Source organism: Balaenoptera acutorostrata, chromosome X (genome assembly GCF_949987535.1).
Source record: "Balaenoptera acutorostrata chromosome X, mBalAcu1.1, whole genome shotgun sequence".
NCBI classification, from domain to species: Eukaryota; Metazoa; Chordata; class Mammalia; order Artiodactyla; family Balaenopteridae; genus Balaenoptera; species Balaenoptera acutorostrata.
Genome location: NC_080085.1, coordinates 126330611 through 126348743, shown reverse-complemented (window position 1 = coordinate 126348743; position 18133 = coordinate 126330611). Strand labels below are relative to the sequence as shown.

The 18133-nt window shown below is 38.9% G+C and overlaps 1 pseudogene; it reads right to left on the bottom strand.

Moving 5' to 3' along the window:
• Positions 1–18133, bottom strand: part of LOC103007785 (tRNA pseudouridine(38/39) synthase-like) — a 188828-nt pseudogene that overhangs the window by 96822 nt on the left and 73873 nt on the right.

Sequence of the window (18133 nt, the reverse complement as noted above, 5' to 3'; positions counted from 1 at the left end):
TTGGATTTTAGAACCCTAATATTTTTGTTAAATTTTCTGTTATTATAAATTTTTTATTTCATTCATTATTCCAGGTTATTAAATTCATGTTTAGTCCTGACAGAGACACACCTCTTCTACATGAAACTGTTTCTATATTACACTTCTTACGGCTTTTGCAGTTAGGTAGTTGAGTTTTGGCCAATGGCATGTGGGTAAATATGAAGTGTGTCACTCATAGACCTGACCTGTCAAAACCCATGTGCAGAGAACTTCAAGATGGCGGAAGAGTAAGACGCGGAAATCACCTTCCTGCCCACAAATACATCAGAAATACATCTACATGTGGAACAACTCCTACAGAACACCTACTGAATGCTGGCAGAAGACCTCAGACCTCCCGAAAAGCAAGAAACTCCCCATGTACCTGCATAAGGCAAAAGAAAAAAGAAAGAAGAGACAAAAGAATAGGGATGGGACCTGCACCAGTGGGAGGGAGCTGTGAAGGAGGAAACGTTTCCACACACCAGGAAGCCCCTTCACTGGTGGAAATGGGGGGTGGTGGACGGATGGAAGCTTCAGAGCCACGGAGGACAGTGCAGCCACAGGGGTGCAGAGGGCAAAGCGGAGAGATTCCCGCACAGAGGATCGGTGTCGAACAGCACTCACCAGCCCGAGAGGCTTGTCTGCTCACCCACCAGGCCGGGCGGGGCTAGGAGCTGAGGCTCCGGCTTCGGAGATCAGACCCCAGGGAGAGGACTGGGGTTGGCTGCGTGAGCACAGGCTGAAGGGGGCTAGTGCGCCACAGCTAGACGGGAGGGAGTCCGGGAAAAACTCTGGACCTGCCTAAGAGGCAAGAGACCATTGTTTCGGGGTGCACAAGAAGGGATTCAAAGCACCGCCTAAACGAGCTACAGAGATGGGTGCGAGCCACGGCTATCAGTGCGGACCCCAGAGATGGGCATGAGATGCTAAGGCTGCTGCTGCCGCCACCAAGAAGGCTGTGTGCGAGCACAGGTCACTCTCCACACCGCCCCTCCCAGGAGCCTGTGCAGCCTGCCACTGTCTGGGTCCCGTGATCCAGAGACAACTTCCCCGGGAGAACACACGGCATGCCTCAGGCTGTTGCAACGTCATTCTGGCCTCTGCCGCCGCAGGCTCGCTGTACCCCTCCCTCCCCCTGGCCTGAGTGAGCCAGATCCCCCTAATCAGCCACTCCTTTAACCCCGTCCTGTCTGAGCCATAAACAGATGCCCTCAGGAGACCTACACGCAGAGGCAGGGTCAAATCCAAAGCTGAACCCCGGGAGCTGTGCGAACAAAAAAGAGAAAGGGAAATCTCTCCATGCAGCCTCAGGAGCAGCAGATGAAATCTCTACAATCAACTTGATGTACCCTGCATCTGTGGAATACCTGAACAGACAACGAATCATCCCAAAATTGAGGTGGTGGACTTTGGGAACAACGCTATATATAAATTTTTTTCCTTTTTCTTTTTTTGTGAGTTTGTATGTGTATGCTTCTGTGTATGATGCTGTCTGTATAGCTTTCCTTTTACCATTTGTCCTAGGGTTCTGTCTGTCCTTTTTTTTTTTTTTTTTGACAGTATAGTTTTTAGCGCTTATTATCAATGGTGGATTGGATTTTTGGTTTGGTTGCTCTCTTCTTTCTTTCCTTCTTTTTTAAATTACTTTTTACTTTTTTATTTTTAAAAATTATTTTTTATTTTATTATTTTTTTTTTCTTTCTTTCTTTATTTTTTTCTCCCTTTTATTCTGAGCCGTGTGGCTGACAGGGTCTTGGTGCTCTGGCCAGGTGTCAGGCCTGTGTCTCTGAGGTGGGAGAGCCGAGTTCAGGACACTGGTCCACCAGAGACCTTGCAGCTCCATGTGTTATCAAACGGTAAAAATTTCCCAGAGATCTCCATCTCAACACCAATACCCAGCTCCACTCAATGACCAGCAAGCTACAGTGCTGGAAACCCTTTGCCAAACAACTAGCAAGACAGGAACAAAACCCCACCCACTAGCAGAAAGGTTGCCTAAAATCACAATAAGGTCACAGACACCACAAAACACACCACCAGACACAGACCTGCCCACCAGAAAGACAAGATACAGCCTCATCCACCAGAACACATGCACCAGTCCCTTCCAACAGGAAGCCTACACATCCCACTGAACCAACCTTAAACACTGAGGGCAGACACCAAAAACAATGGGAACTATGAACCTGTAGCCTGTGAAAAGGAGACCCCAAACACAGTAAGTTAAGCAAAATGAGAAGAGAAAGAAACACACAGCAGATGAAGAAACAAGGTAAAAACCCACCAGACCAAACAAATGAAGAGGAAATAGGCAGTCTACCTGAAAAAGAATTCAGAGTAATGCTAGTAAACATGATCCAAAATCTTGGAAATAGAATGGAGAAAATACAGGAAACGTTTAAGAAGGACCTAGAAGAACTAAAGATTAAACAAACAATGATGAACAACACAATAAATGAAATTAAAAATTCTCTAGAAGGAATCAATAGCAGAATAACTGAGGCAGAAGAACGGATAAGTGACCTGGAAGATAAAATAGTGGAAATAACTACTGCAGAGAAGAATAAAGAAAAAAGAATGAAAAGAATTCAGGACAGTATCAGAAACCTCTGGGACAACACTAAACGCACCAACATTCGAATTATACTGGTCCCAGAAGAAGAGAAAAAGAAAGGGACTGAGAAAATATTTGAAGAGATTATAGTTGAAAACTTCCCTAATATGGGAAAGGAAATAGATAATAAAGTCCAGAAAGCGCAGAGAGTCCCATACAGGATAAATCCATGGAGAAACATGCCAAGACACATATTAATCAAACTATCAAAAATTAAATACAAAGAAAAAATATTAAAAGCAGCAAGGGAAAAACAACAAATAACATATAAGGGAATCCCCATAAGGTTAACAGCTGATCTTTCAGCAGAAACTCTGCAAGCCAGAAGGGAGTGGCGGGACATATTTAAAGTGATGAAAGGGAAAACCCTACAACCAAGATTACTCTACCCAGCATGGATCTCATTCATATTTGATGGAGAAATTAAAAGCTTTACAGGCAAGCAAAAGTTAAGAGAATTCAGCACCAACAAATCAGCCTTACAACAAAGGCTAAAGGAACTTCTCTAGGCAGGAAACACAAGAGAAGGAAAAGACCTAAAAAAACAAACCCAAAACAATTAAGAAAATAGTAATAGGAACATACATATCGATAATTACCTTAAATGTAAATGGATTAAATGCTAGAACCAAAAGACATAGACTGGCTGAATGGATACAAAAACAAGACTCATATATATGCTGTCTACAAGAGACCCACTTCAGCCCTAGAGACACATACAGACTGAAAGTGAGGGGATTGAAAAAGATATTCCATGCAAACGGAAATCAAAAGAAAGCTCGAGTAGCAACTCTCATATCAGTCAATATAGACTTTAAAACAAAGACTATTACAAGAGACAAAGAAGGACACTACATAATGATCAAGGGATCAATCCAAGAAGAAGATATAACAATTGTAAATATTTATGCACCCAACATAGGAGCACCTCAATACATAAGGCAAATACTAACAGCCACAAAAGGGGAAATCGACAGTAACACAATCATAGTAGGGGACTTTAACACCCCACTTTCACTGATGGACAGATCATCCAAAATGAAAATAAATAAGGAAACAAGCTTTAAATGACACATTAAACGAGATGGACTTAATTGATATTTATAGGACATTCCATCCAAAAACAACAGAATATACATTCTTCTCAAGTGCTCATGGAACATTCTCCAGGATAGATCATATCTTGGGTCACAAATCAAGCCTTGGTAAATTTAAGAAAATTGAAATCGTATCAAGTATCTTTTCCGACCACAACGCCATGAGACTAGATATCAATTACAGGAAAAAATCTGTAAAAATTACAAACACATGGAGGCTAAACAATACACTACTTAATAACCAAGAGATCACTGAAGAAATCAAAAAACACCTAGAAACAAATGACAATGAAAACACGACCACATTAACATAATAAAGGATAAAAATCATATGATGATCTCAATAGATGCAGAAAAAGCATTTGAAAAATTAAACATCCATTTATGATTTTTAAAAATCTCAAATCAGTGGGTATAGACTGAATGTTCCTCCACATAATAAAGAACAGTTATGACAATCCCACAGGTGACATCATACTCAACAGCAAAAAGCTGAGAACTTTTCCCTTAAGATTAAGAACAAGACAAGGATGCCCACTCTTGCCACTTTTATTCAACATAGTACTGGAAGTCTTAGCCACAGCAATTAGGCAGCAAAACCAAATAATAAGTATCCAAATTGGAAAGGAAGAAGTAAAACTATCACTATTTGCTGATGACATAATTTTATATATAGGAAAACCTAAAGATGCCACCCAAAAACTGTTAGAACTAATAAAGGAATTCAGTAAAGTTGCAGGTTAAAAAAATCAATGTGTAAAAATATGTGGTGTAGGGACTTCCCTGGTGGTGCATTGGTTAAGAATCTGCCTTCCAATGCAGGGGACATAGGTCCGAGCCCTGGTCCAGGAGATCCCATATGCCACAGAGCAACTAAGCCTGTGTGCCACAACTACGGAGCCTGCGCTCTACAGCCCGTGAGCCACAACTACTGAGCCCATGTGCCACAACTACTGAAGCCTGCACACTTAGAGCCCATGCTCTGCAACAAGAGAAGCCACTGCAATGAGAAGCCGGCGCACTGCAATGAAGAGTAGCCCGCGCTCGCCACAACTAGAGAAAGCCGGTGAGCACCAACGAAGACCCAATACAGCCAAAAATAAATAAATAAATTTTTTTTAAATGTTTTAAAAAGTTAAAAAAATGTGCTGTATTCATACACTAACAATGAAATAGAAATAGAAATTAAGAAAACAGTGCCAGTTACAATACATCAAGAAGAATAAAATACACAGGAATAAGTTTAACCAAGGAGGTGAAAGACCTGTACACTGAAAACTATAAGACATTGTTGAAAGATATTGAAGACACAAATAAATGGAAAGATGTTTTGTCCTCATGGATTGGAATAATTAATATTGTAGTAATGTCCATATGACCCAAAGCAATCTACAGATTCAGTGCAATCCCTATCAAAATTCCAATGGGATTTTTCACAGAAATAGAACAAAAAAATCCTTAAATTTGTATGGAACCACAGGTGATCCTGGATAGCCAAAGCAATCCTGAGAAAAAAAGAACAAAGCTTGAGGCATCACACTCCCTGATTTCAAACAATATTTCAAACCTATAGTAATCAAAACAGTATGGTATTTGCATAAAAACAAACAATAGATCAATGGAAAAGAATAGAGAGCCCAGAAATAAACCCAAGCACTTATGGTCAATTAATTTACAGCAAAGGAGGCAAGAACATACAATGGAGAAAGAACAGTCTCTTTGATAAATGGTGATGGGAAAATTGAGCAGCCACATGCAAAAGAATGAAAGTCGACCACTGTCTTACACCATACACAAAAATTAACTTAAAATGGATTAAAGACTTAAATGTAAGACCTGAAACCATAAAACTCTTAGAGGAAAACATAGGCAGTAAGCTCCTTGACTTTGTTCTTGGCAATATTTTTTTGGATCTTCCTCCAAAGGCAATGGCAATAAAAGGAAAATAAACAAATGCGACTACATCAAAGGTTCTGCACAGCAAAGAAAACTATTTTCCTCTTTGGAAAAATGTCCATTCAGGTCCTCTACTCATTTTTCAATCTGGTTGTATGTTTGTTTTGTTGTTGTTGTTATTGAGCTATTTGAATATTAACTACTTATCAGATGTATGATTTGCAAATATATTCTCTCATTCAGTAAGTTGCCTATTCGTTTTGTTGATGGTTTCTTTTACTGTGCTGAAGAGAGGGGTCTTCTTTGGATAGCAGTCTGGACGTGCAACTGAATGTACTCTGAGAGGAGAATCCCCACCCTTACCCCCCACCATGTAACATAATTATAGGTTGGCCAAAGAGAGGCTAGGGAACACCTACTTTCTCTAAGCAACAAGAAATACATCCAGGGGTCTGCAGGCCCAGGAACAATGCAAGATAATACGCATGCCAATGGCCAAAGTCTTCATACTGTTAGCCCTGGGAACGGCCTTGCAGCCAGGAATGCTGACATCAACCAAGTGCCAAATTCTAGATCCAGCTGAGCTACTTCCCCATGAGCTTCCAGGACCACTAGAATTTATCTCTCTTCACCTTTCTAAGCCCACCATTGTCTTTGTTCTGGGAGACAGTCTTCACAAGGGCTGATCCCCCTCCTTCATGCTTAGATATAAATCCCCACTATTCTAGAGATACACTTTGACAGTTAATCTGAAGACCCCATCCCACAGCCTGACCCTTCATGTTGGATCAGCTTTTCTATGCCTTACCCAGCAGTCAATTCCGCTTAAAACTCAGTATGTTTCAGAGACTATTATTCTTTTATCACAGCAAGCCAAGATGGATGATGAATAGAGTTAAAGCACTGAAAGTCCTTATATTGTATTGTTGAGAAGGATGGTGAAGATAATGACTATCTGTAGAACTCAAGTTAAGTAGGGCACTTTAAAATTACTAGTGTAACTGGTAGAAATATATTGTATATTTTCAGAACCAGTAGATAGGGAGAAAAAGTGAAATGAGAGAAATAAAATACCAATATGGGGAGGGGGAAGGGTAAGCTGGGACAAAGTGAGAGAGTGGCATGGACATATATACACTACCAAACGTAAAATAGATAGCTAATGGGAAGCAACCGCATAGCACAGGGAGATCAGCTCTATGCTTTGTGACCACCTAGAGGGGTGGGATAGGGAGGGTGGGATGGAGGGAGATGCAAGAGGGAAGAGATATGGGAACATATGTATATGTATAACTGATTCACTTTGTTATAAAGCAGAAACTAACACACCATTGTAAAGCAATTATACTCCAATAAAGATGTTAAAAAAAAAAAGGCTAGAAAGAAAGGAAGAAAATCAAGGAAAAAATTGTAAGATGATAAGATAGAAATGAAAATAAGTTCAAAAATAAAATAGAAAATCCAAATATATTAGAAATCACAATAAGTACAAATGGACGGATAATGTTTGAGGAACAAAATTTCCAAGCTTACTCCTATACTCCCAAATTAGAAAATTCATTCTTTTCAAACATATGTGAACCATTTATAAAAGTTAACCTCCTATTAGTCTATCAACCCCAGCAACAAGTTTCAAAGTATTTAGTGTCATCCAGACTGATTTTCTGACCTTGATGCATTCCAATTAGAGACGTTATAAAAAGATGACATTAAAACATACATTTGGAAATTCAAAAACACATTCATGTCAAAAATAAATTAGGATAGAAATTAGAAAACATGTAAAAGTAGATAATACTGAAAGGACCAAATACAAAATAACAACCTGTTAGATGTAGCTAAAGTGGCCCTTTTTCAAAAAATAAAAATGAAAGTGAACTAGCTAAAGAAGTTAGAAAAAGAAACATACTTAAATCAGAACACTGAAAATAATTTTTAAAATACAAAAACAAATATAAGAATAAAATATAGCTAGGAGATCAGTATGGTTGAAGGGAAGAGAAGCAAGTGTCATAGAAGAAGTCACAGAGGTAAGGGAGGGAAGAGGGCCAGATGATTGAGCCTTTCAGGTCATAGTGAAGACTTTGCCTGGTACTCTGAATGAGCTGGGGAGTCGTGGGAGGGATTGTTTTCTTTTAATAGATCTTTATTGGAGTATAATTGCTTCACAATACTGTGTTAGTTTCTGTTGCACAACAAAGCGAATCAGCCATATGCATACACATGTCCCCATATCCCCTCCCTCTTGATTCTCCCTCCCATCTTCCCTATCCCACCCCTCTAGGTCATTGCAAAGCACCGAGCCGATCTCCCTGTGCTATGCTGCTGCTTCCCACCAGCCAACTATTTTACATTCGGTAGTGTCTATATGTCAATGCTACTCTCACTTTGGCTCAGCTTCCCCCTCCCACCCCATGTCCACAAGTCCATTCTCTATGCCTACCTCTTTATTCCTGTACTGCAACTAGGTTCATCAGCACCATTATTTTTTTTTAAGGTTCCATATATGTGCGTTAGCATACACTATTTGTTTTTCTCTTTCTGACTTACTTCACTCTGTATGACAGACTTTAAGTCCACCAACCTCACTACAAATAACTCAGTTTTGTTTCTTTTTATGGCTAATATTCCATTGTATACATGTGCCACATCTTCTTTATCCATTCATCTGTCAATGGACATTTAGGTTGATTCCATGTCCTGGCTATTGTAAATAGTGCTGCAATAAACATTGTGGTACATGTCTCTTTTTGAATTATGGTTTTCTCAGGGTATATGCCCAGTAGTGGGATTGCTGGGTTATATGGTAGTTCTATTTTTAGTTTTTTAACTAACCTCCATACTGTTTTCCATAGTGGCTGTATCAATTTACATTCCCACCAACAGCACAGGAGGGTTCCCTTTTCTCCACACCCTTTCCAGCATTTATTGTTTCTAGATTTTTTGATAATGGCCATTCTGACTGGCGTGAGGTGATACCTCACTGTAGTTTTGATTTCCATTTCTCTAATAATTAGTGATGTTGAGTATCTTTTCACGTGCCTCTTGACCATCTGTATGTCTTCCTTGGTGAAATGTCTATTTAGGTCTTCCACCCATTTTTTAACTGGATTGTTTGTTTTTTTTGTTATTGAGCTGCATGAGCTGCTTGTAAATTTTGGAGATTAATCCTTTGTCAGTTACTTCATTTGCAAATATTTTTTCCCATTCTGAGGGTTGTCTTGTTTATGGTTTCCTTTGTTGTGCAAAAGCTTTTAAGTTTAATTAAGTCCCATTTGTTTATTTTTGTTTTTATTTCTGTTACTCTATGAGGTGGGTCAAAAAAGATCTTGGAGTGGTTTATGTCAAAGAGTGTTTTCCCTATGTTTTCCTCTAAGAGTTTCATAGTGTCTGGTCTTACAGTTAAGTCTTTAATCCATCTGGAGTTTATTTTTGTGTATGGTGTTAGGTAGTGTTCTAATTTCATTCTTTTACATGTAGCTGTCCAGTTTTCCCAGCACCACTTATTGAAGAGGCTGTCTTTTCTCCATTGTATGTTCTTGCCTCCATTGTTGTAAATTAGATGACCATATGTTGTGGGTTTATCTCTGGACATTCTATCCTGTACCATTGATCTATATTTCTGTTTTTGTGCCAGTACTATACTGTCTTGATTACAGAAGCTTTGTGGTATAGTTTGAAGTCAGGGAGCCTGATTCCTCCAACTCTGTTTTTCTTTCTCAGGATTGCATTGGCTATTCGGGGTCTTCTGTGTTTCCATACGAATTGGAAAATTTTTTGTTCTAATTCTGTGAAGAATGTCATTGGTAGTTTGATAGGGATTGCATTGAATCTGTAGATTGTTTTGGGTAGTATATTCATTTTCACAATATTGATTCTTCCAATCCAAGAACATGGTATATGTCTCCATTTGTTTATGTCAACTTTGATTTCTTTCATCACTGTTTTATAGTTTTCTGAGTACAAGTCTTTCGCCTCCTAGGCAGGTTAATTCCTAGGTATTTTATTCTTTTTGTTGCAATGGTAAATGGGAGTGTTTCCTTAATTTCTCTTTCTGATTTTTCGTTGTTGGTGTATAAGAATGTCAGAGATTTCTGTGCATTAATTTTGTATCCTGCAACCTTACCAAATTCATTGATTAGTTCTAGTAGTTTTCTGGTGGCATCTTTAGGATTGTCTATGTATAATATCATATCATTGGCAAACAGTGAGAGTTTTATTTAGTCTTTTCCAATTTGTATTCCTTTTATTTCTTTTTCTTCTCTGATTGCTGCAGCTAGGACATACAAAACTATGTTGAATAAGAGTAGCAAGAGTGAACATCCTTGCCTTGTTCCTGATCTTAGTGGAAATGGTTTCAGTTTTTCACTATTGAATATGATGTTTGCTGTGGGTTTGTCATACGTGGCCTGTATTATACTGAGGTATGTTCCCTCTAGACCCACTTTCCGGAGAGTTGTTAATCATAAATGGGTGTTGAATTTTGTTGAAATCTTTTTCTGCATTATTGAGATGATAATATGGTTTTTATTCCTTAATTTGTTAATGTGGTGTATCACATTGATTGATTTGCATATATTGAAGAATCCTTGCATCACTGGGATAAATCCCACTTGATCTTGGTGTATGATTCTTTTAATGTGCTGCTGGATTCTGTTTGCTAGTATTTTGTTCACGATTTTTGCTTCTATGTTCATCAGTGATATTGGCCTGTAGTTTTCTTTTTTTGTGACACCTTTGTCTGGTTTTGGTATCAGGCTGATCGTGGCCTCGTAGAATGAGTTTGGGAGTGTTCCTCCCTCTGCTATATTGTGGAAGAGTTTGAGAAGGATAGGTGTTAGCTCTTCTCTAAACGTTTGATAGAATTCGTCTATCTGGTTCTGGGCTTTTGTTTGTTGGAAGATTATTAATCACAGTCTCAATTTCAGTGCTTGTGATTGGTCTGTTTATATTTTCTACTTCTTCCTGGTTCAGTTTTGGAAGGTTGTGCTTTTCTAAGAATTTGTACATTTCTTTGTGGTTGTCCATTTTATTCTCATATAGTTGCTTGTAGTAGTCTCTCATGATCCTTTGTATTTCTGCAGTGTCAGTTGTTACTTCTCCTTTTTCATTTCTAGTTCTATTGATTTTCTTCCTCTCTCCTTTTTCTTGATGAGTCTGGCTATGGGTTTATCAATTTTGTTTATCTTCTCAAAGAACCAGCTTTTAGTTTTACTGGTCTTAGCTATTGTTTCCCTCATTTCTTTTTCATTTATTTCTGATCTGATCTTTATGATTTCTTTCCTTCTACTATCTTTGGGGGTTTTTGTTTTGTTTTGTTTTTTTGTTTTTGTTTATTTTTGCTCTTTCTCTAATTGCTTCAGGTGTAAGGTTAGGTTGTTTATTTGAGATGTTTGTTGTTTCCTGAGGTAGGATTGTATTGCTATAAACTTCCCTCTTAGAACTGCTTTTGCTGCATCCCATAGGTTTTGGGTCGTCATGTTTTCATTGCCATTTTTTTCTAGGTATTTTTTTATTTGCTCTTCGATTTCTTCAGTGATCTCTTGGTTATTTAGTAGCAAATTTTTAGCCTCATTGTGTTTGTACTTTTTACAGCATTTTTTTCCCTTAATTGATATCTACTCTCATGGTGTTGTGGTCAGAAAACATACTTGATACGATTTCAGTTTTCTTAAATATTCAAGGCTTGATTTGTGACCCAAGATATGATCTATCCTGGAGAACGTTCCACAAGCACTTGAGAAGAAAGTGTATTTTGTTGTTTTTGGATGGAATGTCCTATAAATATCAATTAAGTCCATCTGGACTAATGTGTCATTTAAAGCTTGTGTTTCCTTACTTATTTTCATTTTGGATGATCTGTCCATTGGTGAAAGTGGGGTGTTAAAGTCCCCTATTATGATTGTGTTATTGTCGATTTCCCCTTTTGTGGCTGTTAGTATTTGCCTTATGTATTGAGGTGCTCCTATGTTGGGTGCATAAATATTTACAATTGTTATATCTTCTTCTTGGACTGATCTCTTATCATTATGTAGTGTCCTTCTCTGTCTCTTGTAATAGGCTTTATTTTAAAGTCTATTTCATCTGATATGAGAATTGCTACACCAGCTTTCTTTTGATTTCCATTTGCATGGAATATCTTTTTCCATCCCCTCACTTTCAGTGTGTATGTGGCCCTAGGTCTGAAGTGGATCTCTTGTAGATAGCATATATATGGGTCTTGTTTTTGTATTCATTCAGCAAGTCTGTGTCTTTTGGTTAGAGCATTTAATCCATTTACATGTAAGGTAATGATGGATAGGTATGTTCCTATTACCATTTTCTTAATTTGGGGGGGGTTGTTTTTGTAGGTCTTTTCCTTCTCTTGTGTTTCCTGCCTAGAGAACTTCCTTTAGCATTTGTTGTAAAGCTGGTTTGGTGGTGCTGAATTCTCTTATCCTTTGCTTGTCTATAAAGGTTTTACTTTTTCCGTCAAATCTGAATGAGATCCTTGCTGGGTAGAGTAATCTTGGTTGTAGGCTTTTCCCTTTCATCACTTTAAATATGTCCTGCCACTCCCTTCTGGTTTGCAGAGCTTCTGCTGAAAGATCAGCTGTTAACCTTATGGGGATTCCCTTGTATGTTATTTGTTGTTTTTCCCTTGCTGCTTTTAATATTTTTCCTTTGTATTTAATTTTTGATAGTTTGATTGATATGTGTCTTGGCATGTTTCTCCTTGGATTTATCCTATATGGGACTCTTTGTGCATCCTGGACTTGATTGACAATTTCCTTTCCCATATTAGGGAAGTTGTCAAGTATAATATCTTCAAATATTTTCTCAGACCCCTTCTTTTTCTCTTCTTCTGGTACCCCTATAATTCGAATGTTGGTGCATTTAATTTTGTCCCAGAAATCTCTGAGACTGTCTTCAATTCTTTTCATTCTTTTTTCTTTATTCTTCTCTGTTTTAGTTATTTCCACTATTTTATCTTCCAGGTTACTTATCCGTTCTTCTGCCTCAGTTATTCTGCTATTGATTCCTTCTAGAGAATTTTTAATTTCATTTATTGTGTTGTTCATCATTGTTTGTTTGCTCTTTAGTTCTTCTAGGTCCTTGTTAAACATTTTTTTTGTATTTTCTCCATTCTATTTCCAAGATTTTGGATCATCTTTACTATCATTACTCTGAATTCTTTTTCAGGTAGATTGCCTCTTTCATCTTCATTTGTTTGATCTGGTGTGTTTTTACCTTGCTCCTTCATCTGCTGTGTATTTCTCTGTCTTCTCATTTTGTTTAACTCACCGTGTTTGCACACACCATTTCACAAGATTCAGGTTCATAGTTCCCGTTGTTTTTGGTATCTGTCCCCAGTGGGTGAATTTGGTTCAGTGGCTTGTGTAGGCTTCCTGGTGGAGGGGACTTGTGCCTGTGTTCTGGTGGGTGGGGCTGGATCTTGTCTTTCTGGTAGGGCAGGGCCACATCCAGTGGTGTGTTTTGGGGTGTCTGTGAATTTAGGATGATTTTAGGCAGCCTCTCTGGTAATGGCTGTGGTTATGTTCCTGTCTTGTGTGTTGTTTGGCATGGGGCATCCAGCATTGGAGCTTGCTGGCTTTTGGGTGGAGCTGGGTCTTAGCGTTGAGACAGAGATCTCCGGGAGAGCCCTCGCCAATTGATATTATGTGGGGCCGGGAGGTGTCTGGTGGTCCAGTGTCCTGAACTTGGCTCTCCCACCTTAGAGGCTCAGGCCTGACACCTGGCCAGAGCACCAAGACCCTGTCAGCCACACGGCTCAGAAGAAAAGGGAGAAAAACAGATGGAAAAAATTATTAAAATAAAACAAATAATATTAATTAAAAAAAAGAAGAGAGCAACCAAACCAATAAATAAATCCACCAATGATAACAAGTGCTAAAAACTAAAGTAAGATAAACATAATACCAGAAACAAATTAGACGCAGAAAGCAAACCCCAAGTCTACTCTTGCTCCCAAAGCTCACCACCTGAATTTTGGGAACATTCGTTGTCGATTGAGGTATTCCACAGATGCAGGGTACATCAAGTTGATTGTGGGGATTTAATCCACTGCTCCTGAGGCTGCTGGGAAAAATTTCCCTTTCTCTTCTTTGTTTGCACAGCTCCCGGGGTTCAGCTTTGGATTTGGACCCGCTCTCAGGTATCTCTTCCCCACCCATACAGGAGAGGGTTAAAGCAGCAGCTAATTAGGGTGCTCTTGCTCATTCAGGCCATGGGGCGGGAGGGGTATGGTAGTTATAATTGGAATGCAGGGCAAGCCTGTGGCGGCAGAGGCCAGCGTGACGAAGCAACATCCTGAGGCATGCCGAGTGTTCTCCTGGGGAAGTTGTCCCTGGATCATGAGACCCTGGCAGTGGTGGGCTGCACAGGCCCCCGGGGTGTTGTGTATGGATAGCGACCTGTGCTTGCACATAGGATTTTTGGTGGCTGCAGCAGCAGCATTAGCATTTCATGCCCGTCTCTGGGGTCCAAGCTGATAGCCATGGCTCACGCCTGTCTCTGGAGCTCATTTAGGTGGTGCTCTGCCCTATGTGGGTACACGGGGATGGAATACCCTCTCCTTGCGCACCCCAAAACAATGGTCTCTTGCCTCTTAGGCAGGTCCAGACTTTTTCCCGGACTCCCTCCCGGCTAGCTGTGGCGCACTAACCCCCTTCAGGCTGTGTTCATGCAGCCAACCCCAGTCCTCTCCCTGAGATCTGACCTCCGAAGCCTGAGCCTCAGCTCCCAGCCCCCACCCACCCTGGTAGGTGAGCAGACAAGCCTCTCAGGCTGGTGAGTGCTGGTTGGCATGGACCTTCTGGGCAGGAATCTCTCCGCTTTGCCCTCTGCACCCCTGTTGCTGCGTTCTCCATGGTGACTCCGAATTTTCCCCCTCGCCCACCCCCCATCTCCACCAGTGAAGGGCCTTCCTAGTGTGTGGAAAATTTTCCTCCTTCACAGCTCCCTTCCAGAGGTGAAGGTCCCATTCTTATTCTTTTGTCTCTGTTTTTTCTTTTTTGTTTTGCCCTACCCAGGTATGTGGGGATTTTCTTGCCTTTTGGGAAGTCTGAGGTCTCCTGCCAGCATTCAGTAAGTATTCTGTAGGAGTTGTTCCACATGTAGATGTATTTTTGATGTATTTGTAGGAAGGAAGGTGATCTCCACGTCTTACTCCTCCACCATCTTGAAGGTCCCCACACCACATCTTCTTCAACCATTTATCTATTGATGGACAATTATATTGCTTCCATATCTTGACTACTGTAAATAGTGCTGTTATGAACATTGGTGTGTGTGTTTCCTTTCGAATTAGAGTTTTCATCTTTTCTGGATATATACCCAGGAGTGGGATTGCTGGATCATATGGTAGCTCTATTTTCAGTTTTTTAAGGATCCTATAGACTGTTTTCCATAGTGGCTGCACCAATTTACATTCCCATCAACAGTGTAGGAGGGTTCCCTTTTCTCCACACCCTCTCCAGCATTTGTTATTTGTAGACTTTTTGATGGTGGCCATTCTGACAGGTGTGAAGTGAAACCTCATTGTAGTTTTGATTTGCATTTTGCCAATAATTAGTGATGTGGAGCATCTTCTCATGTGCCTGTTGGCCACCTGGATGTCTTCTTTGGAGAAATATCTATTTAGGTCTTCTGCCCATTCTTTGATTGCATTGTTTGTTTTTTTTGATATTGAGTTGTATGAGCAGCTATCTGTATAAAAACGTCACACTTAATAATTATTTTTGATGGAGAGAATGCAAGATGCAGATTGTCATCCTTTGATTGAAGACTTATTCAAGACAATAATTCATGTCAAAACAAATTAAAAGAATATGAAAGATTCTCATAAATGAAACTCAGTACGTGCAATATCTCTCCAATTATCACATGAGTTATTTTTATACTAGTAATAATACATGGAAAAGAGATCTTTAAAAGTTACTAACACTTATAGGAATTCAAAATTTCAGGGCTAAATATAACCTGGGATTTTACTGGAGTTAAGGCTGCAGAATAACCAGGAACTCTTTTACATTTATTTCTTTACAAGCCTAGATAGTGATACATTGCATGTTTTAGAAATCACTGGATCTTTCTAAGGAATTCCCAAGTCATTTCCTTAGAAAGAAAGTGCTGAATGTGATTATTCCTCCTTATATTGTAAATTGCACTCATTAGGAATTTGATGCACACTTTTTTTTATATAGAGCTGTCAGATTTTGATTAAAGGAGATATTGAAGGTTTGTCATACATACAAAGCAGAATTAAGTCAAAATTAACAAAATCAGTTTGAAAATTAAATGAAATAAAATCATTTATAATTATCAAGTGGAACCTAATGTACTTTTATGGTTTATTAGGCTTCTGTATGATGATTTATTTTGTATAGATAAACATTATATACTGCAATTAAATTTATGTAACTGCTCAGGTTCTTACCTCATTCTGTGGGGTTTCTACCAGTAGGTCTAATTCAATGTCAACTCCTTTTTGTTTTAATTCAAGGTTTTTTTTGATCCCAATGATCTCTCCAATCCTTAAAATTCAGTTTGAATTAGTTTGTAACTTCATCTCCAATATAAATTGAGAGAATTTAAATGTTCCTTGAACTTATAAGGTTAAATTGTTATCAATAGAAATATATACTTTGAAAGAGCTCGTGAGGAATCTAAATATAACCATAGTTCTAATGTTGTGAAAATTAAGCAGTTTTTAGGAAAAACAGTATCACAATCTGACTAAAAGACAGTTTTAGCTGTGATTTCCATAACTTATATTGGGATGAAAAGTTTCCTGTTCCATTAAAAATGCATTAAAAAGCAAGTCATTAAATTATCAAAATAATAATGATATGCAAATAGTTTGATGCTTTGAGAATTACAACAGCAAAAATAACATTGTGTTTGTGTATTAATAATATAAGCAAGAAAATTCAATAAGGGATCATGGGCCTACAGTTTAATTAATGTAATGTGGCCAAGTTGCAGATAGACAACATATTCCAATCTATATATTCAGCTAAACTGGATAAGTGAGACATGCATTTATCTTGGTGAGGTTACAATAAAGATTTTTCAAGACTGAAATCAATCCTAATTTTTTGGCAGCTGATTTAATAACAAGTTATACCAAAATATGTACCATCACAAAAGCACCCTTTAAAAAAAGTTTACTGAGAGCCAGGATTTTACAGCAAAGCAGGGACTGGGGTAACCTTAGTGGGTCTGCCTTTCTGGAGAAGTCACATGAACTGCAGTAGTCCCAGCTGTGGGGTAGGCTGAAGAGGCAAGACCTGTCCGAGTGCACTTGTCATTTACAAGGATTTAATGTTCAAGCTTGTACTTATCAAGAATATAAATATACAGAATGGAGTACATGTTATTGTTCAAGATATCTTTGACCATTATACAGTATTAAAATTTTGATACTGGAAATTTTCATCATTTTATGTAACTTTGTCAGTTGTCTTTTACCTTATTGGATATAATGTAGGCAATCAGTTGGAATATGCAGGGGTTTTGAAGACAGACTTGGATTCCTATCACCATTCTTGCATTTATTAACCATGTAACCTTGAGCAACCTTGACCCACTGGGTCTCAGATTTGCTATCTGTGCAACAAGAATAATAATACCTACCTCACATTAAAGGAGATAAGGCATATAAAGTGTCTAAGAGAGTGCCAACATATATAAGAGACTCAAAAATGTTAGTAGTTGCCTCTTGATGAATGTCTTTTGCCACTGGGCGACTTGGCCACCCCCTTCTCATTTCTCTCTCCATCATCCTGAAACTGCCTTTTCCAGAATCACCTGCCTCCACGATTCTGGATTATATTCTCCTTCTTCTCGCTGCTCACATGAGATTTGGGAAGTGGACGAGAAAGAAAAGCCATTATTCTCTGGTGGCATGTGTGGGCAGAGGTTTAGAAATTGGCAGCCTACTAATCATCTTCTTCAGGGTTGAAGGCAATTGAAGTTATTGGTGATGAGGTCCCTGTAACCCCTCTTCTTCCAGATTTCCTGAAATATCAGCTATGGCCCTCTTTTCTACCCCAGGTTTTCAATAGTTGTATAAGCCTCTAATTCCCTGTATTAAAGCACTTTTTGCTCAGAGTACCTAGGATAGCTAGTCTTCTCATGACTGAACTCTGGCAGATTCTTGAAAGACACTATTATCCTTCTAGTTGTGACTGCTGGTAGATGGAGCCCCACTTGACCTCTCTGTTGTACTTGATGATGTTGATATTTGGCATATTTGGCTTCTTTCACTTGTTCCTGGCCACTATTTAGCATGAGCTTATGTGGGACCATTTTCTTCAGCCTCTTCTTAAATGTTGTTGCACCCATGCGTTCCATTCTTTTAATTAAAAAAATTTTTTATTGAAGTATAGTTGATTTACAATGTTGTGTTAGTTTCCATTGTACAGCAAAGTGAGTTATACATATATCCACTCTTTTTTAGATTCTTCTCCCATATAGGCCATTACAGAGTACTGAGTAG